General features: G+C 33.9%; 1 pseudogene; it reads right to left on the bottom strand.

Annotated features, from left to right (window-relative positions):
* Window positions 1-1,061: 1,061 nt before the first annotated feature.
* Window positions 1,062-3,876, bottom strand: LOC149219977 (calcium-transporting ATPase 2, endoplasmic reticulum-type-like; annotated as a pseudogene).
* Between the last annotated feature and the right edge of the window lie 2,919 nt (window positions 3,877-6,795).

Below are 6,795 nucleotides of genomic sequence, written 5' to 3'. Positions count from 1 at the left end.
GCCTATATAGTCAATCTATTGTGTCCTTAAGTGAATATACTCTATATTGTATCTATAATGACCTTAGGCTACAAAAAATAATTACTTTATCCAAACAATTCTCCAAACCTAAAATTTCCTTTTAAATAAAATAATTCATATTTATAATTTAAATAGTCAATTAAATCACATAATATATCACATCTTCTTACTTCTATGCTACTTTTTCCTACGCTACAGCCTCACATCGTTTCCTTTGCAACATTTAGTGCAAATGCTAGTTTATGTTTAAATTTGACAAATATGTGGATCCCATTCAAAGCATGTCTATCAATATAATGAATATACAATAAGACCATATCAATATCAAGAAACCTTAAATTTAAAGGTCAGTAATGTTTAGATATTTTGATAATAGAATAAAGAAAATAATGACCTATCTAACACTTTCTACCCATAATTGGCGAGTTAAATTATAAAATAAATTCATAAATTTATAAACATAAAATACTTAAATCATGTAAACATAGGATACTCATTTGTTATAATATTCACATCCAACAAAAACATGTTGAATGTTACTTGTTTCAAGTTTCAAGCTATGACATGAAACCTAGTTTGAGCCACACCCTGTCCTAATTATGGTATAAGAAAACTTCTCATATTCAAAATTAAAAATTCAATAACATGCGTCTAAGTTTAGTGAGTTACCATAGATATAGGTCTTGAATTCATATCCTTGTAAAATAAAATCCACAAGTCTAAAGAACTTTTCAGCCATTCATTATATTGAAATTTTAAGGCAAAACAAGTTTTTAAAGTATTTTTTGAAATCTCAGAAGGACATAACAACACTACATTTCCCTAACTCTCCTTTTATTTATAAAATATAGAGGTAGTTAGAACTATTCCAAACATAGAAAAACGTTTATGGCATGTATGCCATCTGTAGATACATAATTCCCTTGATACATTCATCCACCCAATTAGTCCAGATAAAAAAATATGTACATGTCAATCCGCACTTTATATAATAAGTATGGTCGAATATATATTGTTTTACACTAATATGGCTAGGTGGTTTAAACAAGTTTGTATTTTTCATGTCTTTTACGCATTCTCCTATTGACTAGTTTCAACACTTCATCTATCATAATCACTGGAAATGAAACTACTATAACTACACACCATTCACTTAAAGTCAAGAGTACGATGCCAAAGATATTGGCCAGAAATGGAACATAAAGGATCAGAAAGTGAAGTCCAAATGAAATAGACATTGCCACCAATAGCCAAGGATTAGTCCAAGGTAGCATAGTGAGCAAACTATTATCCTCTGATAGAGAATTTAATGTGTTGAACATTTCAATGGACACCAATACAGAGAGGGAAAGGGTTGCAGCTTTTACTTTTCCAGTTGAAAAATAATCGCAAGGATTTGAAAATGAGAGAGTTTTCCCACCGATGGAAAACGGTGAAACCTCGAAACCCTCCCAAGATGGGCACTCTCCCCAAGACCTCAGCTATGAAAAGGTTACCAATGTGTGGCCATTCGTAGAGAATTGTATCCCTAAAAATGAATCATGTGTGTACCCCAAAGCAAAAACACCTACTGTTGCAATTCCAACATAAACCACTAATTTGCAATTGAAAGAGAGGGAAAAACATTAAAGATGATGATTAAGAATAAAAAACATAATTTTGAGATTTTAAGAAAAACAAACAACCAAATGTATAAAAGGATGAATACCATGTAATGGAAAACCATGCATGCACTAATCAGGGCATCATTTCTTTTATGAGGTGGTTTTTGCATTTTATCTTTGTCAGCAGGATTAAATCCAAGAGTTGTTGTTGGAGGACCATCTGTGACTAAATTCACCCATAAAAGTTGCACAGGTATCAAGCCTTTAGGCATGCCTAACATAGCAGTAATAAATATGGAAGCCGCCTCTCCCATATTAGATGATATCATGTACCTATAATGAATACCAAAAAATAAGATTACAAAAAAGCAGTATACTAAAGTTGGAAGAAAATGAACTCGATAAAAAGTTTTATATTTGTATCTAGACATAGAAATGGATACCTTATGAAAGATTTCATGTTGTTGTAGATGGAACAACCTTCTGCAATAGCAGAAACAATAGTGCTGAAATTATCATCAGCGAATATCATATCTGATGCTTCCTTGGCAACCTAAAACACACAAAGAAATGTGTACACAATGTACAAGCCTCAAATTCCTTACATAGTGATGTAATTGAAGAATGATCTTTCATTAAATTGTTATAATTTTCACTTTAAATCGAAAAGATAAAATTTTAAAAGTAACAAAACATTCATCCCCCAATTTTTTATTTCATTAGCTTTTGGAAAGGGATTGATTTATTAATGTGATATTTCTATAATATCACACACATTTAATTGTGTACCAAAAACTAATATGGGTATAAAACCATCTACTAATCCATCTTACTAGGGCACAAGTCCCTAATTCAAAATAACCTAGAGGCTTCAATATTTTTTTCCTAATATTTCAGACGATGCCTAAATAAAATTTTGAGTTGTTTTAAGGTAAAAACATGACAAAAAAACACCAAGATGAGCAACATAGATTGAAAATTTATAATACATGTTTATATTTTGAAAAGAATAGTAAATGTAGTGAATAATAACGATGAAAACAACAGCACAAGTTAGAACCTTATAATACTACTACTGAAATCTAATGTGCATATTTTTTAATTCTTCCTTAATAGGTCACATGCAGGAGACACTAACATTATTAGAAATTATAAATTACACCTTGTAAACATAAATTATAATTTCATGTTAATGCAAACTACTAAGAAATCAGTGGGGAATGAAAAAAACAAAAGAAGTAAATGGAAAATCTTGTGGAGGAAATTGTAAGCATACCTTTGTCCCAGCAATTCCCATGGCTATTCCAATGTCTGCAAGCTTCAAAGCAGGGGCATCATTGACACCATCTCCAGTCATTGCCACAATTTCACCAATTTCTTTGAGCATCCAAATTATATCCTTCTTATGCTTTGGTTATGCTCGAGAGAAAACCCGACCAACTGGTTTTGCCAAGATTTCAATGCGCTTATCCAAAGGGAGTGTCATGAACTCTTTTCCAGTAAAACTTTTACCGCCGAGATCCTCTCCTTCATAGAACACACCTATTTCCTGGCATATGGCTTCTGCTATGGACTTGCTATCACCATTAATCGAATACCTGCATCTCCACAATCCTCAATGGCCTTGCGAACTTCTTTACAAGGAGGATCCTATTAATTGAAGTTGGCCATGTTAGTATGTTCCTTAGAAAAGAACACAATGCATTGAGAAAAGAAGGTATCCTACCACAAACCTAGGGGAAAAAGTAGGGAGGAAAACATATTAAAATGTCCACAATGGGCCATATTTCAAGCATCATATTATATAAAAGATAAGAGACTCAAGAAAAAATGTAGACACAATAATCCTTAAAAATGTCAAAACTTACTCTTAATCCAACAAGACCAACAAAGATAAGGTTGTTTTCTATATTAGAGTAATTGGTTGGGTCCAACAATTTCATAAGAGCAGGATGTTTCTCTCCATCATAATCATTGAAATCTCCCAAATCTTCCTTGTATGCCAATCCAAAACAATGCAAAGCCTTTGAACTCATTCAATGAAACTTCCTCAAGAGTAATTCCCTTGATGCATCGTCTAATTCAACCACTAATCCATTTGCAAGTTGTTGAAAAGCACTCCTTTCAAGCAAATTTTCAATGGCGCCCTACAAAAATAGCTAAACTTTAATATTGCCAAACAAAGTTGGTTTGAATTATTTTCTTAGTAAAAAATACATGTTAAGAAATTCAATACAAAGTAGCAAGCCATTTGTATCCATGATCTTGATTACATTTAAAAAACTAGAAATTAAACTACATATTTTTTGAGTATAGATTTCCATGTCTATATCATTAATATTTTCTATCATCATTTTTATAATATTTTTTCAAAAAAAAATTAAAATTATAACTATTCATGATTATATAAAACTACACTAATATAATAAATATATTTTGAAATTACTATTATCTTCGACCTGATATTATCATAGTATCTTGAGCATGACTTTATCCTAATGCGTTGGAAAAACATACAAGGAAAAATATAAAAGAATATACAATATTAGGCTTTTTCAATTCATTTAACAAAGCATCTTGGATATGACATTAGCATGATGTTTTGCAAATAGATACAAGGCCAAGTATGGGAAAATATGCAATTTTAGAACTTTTCCAAATATGCAATTTTAGAACTTTTCCAATCATAGTTTAAAAATTATCCTTTAACCAGAAATCTTGGATGATGTAACATTATCAAGATAACTTTCAAAATAGAAACAAGGAAAAATACACTAATGAAAAGTTAAAGCAATCTTTGTTTTGAATTTCCTGAAAGTGATGTCGACTGGGTGTATTTGAATATAAATTTTCAACAATTGGTTCTCGTTTCTTTACAACATTTTCAATTAGAAACAAGTCCTGTTTCACATGAGTATTATCATAATTTGTAGATTACAAAGTGTCTAGATTCTACCCGTATTTTTTTTGCCTATCTCTTTGAATCTGGAACAACCTCAACCCCCTGAGGAAGAGATTATTGTTTGTGGGATTTCTCATCCTCCTTTTGACTTGTTACATAATAAGATTGTGGCTGTAAATGGTTCAAATGATGAACAATGCTTTCTGGGAAACGGATCTAATGGTCTTGCCTCTAAATCCCTCATACATTCTTTTGGTCTTGAATATGAAAACCACATAACATCTCTTCCTGCTTATGGAACCCCAATTGAGTCCATTCAACATACGTCTCACTATATAGCGGGATCTCATTCACCTGTGCATGATGACTTTGGTCTTATCTCAGGTAATGTTGACTATCTTATCAAATCCACGAAACACATCAGGCCTGTAAATTTGTCTTTTTCTTTGGCGAACATAAATGGGCAGGATATGAGTCTGGGTCTAATCAATGCTCCTTCATCTGACCCTGTGCATCCATTCTACCCTGATTTAGTCCATGGGTCTGCTGCATCGACGATTCCTTCAGATCATTCATATCTTTATCTTGCTCACATTAATTGCAATCATGTGCATGGGGGTGAGGTTTCACAGTCAAGGGATGCAGAGTCTGAATCCCTTATGCCTAATCTTTGCCACTCACAATATTTGATAGGTGAAGAAGAGGGCCCTTCATCTTGTCCAACTCAAGTTGTTCCCTCATTAATCCCTCTTCACCCCCAAGCAAAGAGGAGCCTTATGTATGAGATACCCAACTTGATCAAACTGGTGGTCTCATCGATTCTCATTTTACCGGAAATATATTCGCTCATGCCTCTAGTGATTATCCTACGTATTCGTCTATTGATCCTACAAAGCCACCAAAATTTGTTGACCCACCTTTCGAACATTTAGGGACTCATTAGGAAGTTGAGGCACTTCAGCTTCCGCTGATGGTTATGTTAGGTTCTCACGTTCCTGATGAGACCCCTGAACCAAGTCGAATTAGGGTTTCTGAAATTAGGGTTTCTGCACATCACGCTCATCTCAACATCACCTCGTCAGATGCAATCTCATCTTGCAAACCCTCTGATTCGAGCAATGTCTCTCTCAGAAAATATTTTCATCACCTTTTGACTGATGCACAACAACCTCTATATCCTAATTTGTTTTTTGAAGGGGGTGCTATGGCCATTGTCATGAATATTTTTGATTGTCTCCCAACCAATACAGTCTGTCAACATACACAATCAAATGATGTCTTACAATCCCCTATAGGGGAAGGATAAAATCTCTTGACCTCCCCTCTACCTGAGACTCTTTCGGTTGATTCAATTCATTTTTTGGAATCTAAAGAATCTGATATGTCGAGCTGCCAATCTATTCATATTCAGACGATGAATCCAATCCACAATATTTTCACTGATAATTGTCTGGTCACAACCAACAATAGCTGTATACACCCATCTACAAAACTTGCGAAGCTACCAATATTGGATGGCATGTCGTTTGAAGGTTCAGATGTTGGCTAGGATGATGAGGCACTTCAAATTCCACTGATGGTTATGTCAGGTCCTCACGTCCTTGACGAAGTCCATGAACAATTTCAAACTAGGGTTTCTGAAATTAGGGTTTCTGTGTTTGAATCCTCAGGGATCTCAGTTACACCTGACAGAGGCCCCTCTTTTCAAGGTTATCAAGTTGATCATCCTCTTCATCATGATAGGGTTGCTGATTGGATTAATCTGGCAGATTCCTTTATTAGCTGACATCATCTTGCCTTACTTGCATTGGATTTAGGGTTAAGCACAAACGGATGTATGTTATGGCTAGATGAATATGAATTTCATGCTTGTGTTTCGATTTACCAGGATTGGATTGCAGTTCGCCTTGAAAGATATTCTCTAACACATTTCCCTGTAGGTGGACGAGATGTTCTTGCTGTTATGCATGCTTTACAGGTAAACATGTTATGTTTTGCACAACTCCTTCCACAAATTCTAATTGTTGTCATCTTTGTTTTTGCAGGTTGGGAACTGCTGCAGTGGCTGCATTGGAAGTTTGATTTCACATAACCCGACCTATGCTTTGGTTAAATTAGGATTTAGGGTTTTAGACTAGTTAGGTTTTAGTTTTTCTTATTATTTGGCTAATTGGAATTTGCTTTATGATTTAAATTTTTCATGCTTCATTTTCTTTATTGTAGGTAGTTAGTTTCCCTGCATGTTTATTTTGCACTCATGTCGTTGCA

Source organism: Pinus tabuliformis, chromosome Q, assembly GCF_031772625.1.
Source record: "Pinus tabuliformis cultivar Carrire ecotype Pingquan chromosome Q, CPIR1, whole genome shotgun sequence".
NCBI lineage: Eukaryota > Viridiplantae > Streptophyta > Pinopsida > Pinales > Pinaceae > Pinus > Pinus tabuliformis.
This window is presented reverse-complemented; position numbering and strand designations above follow the sequence as displayed.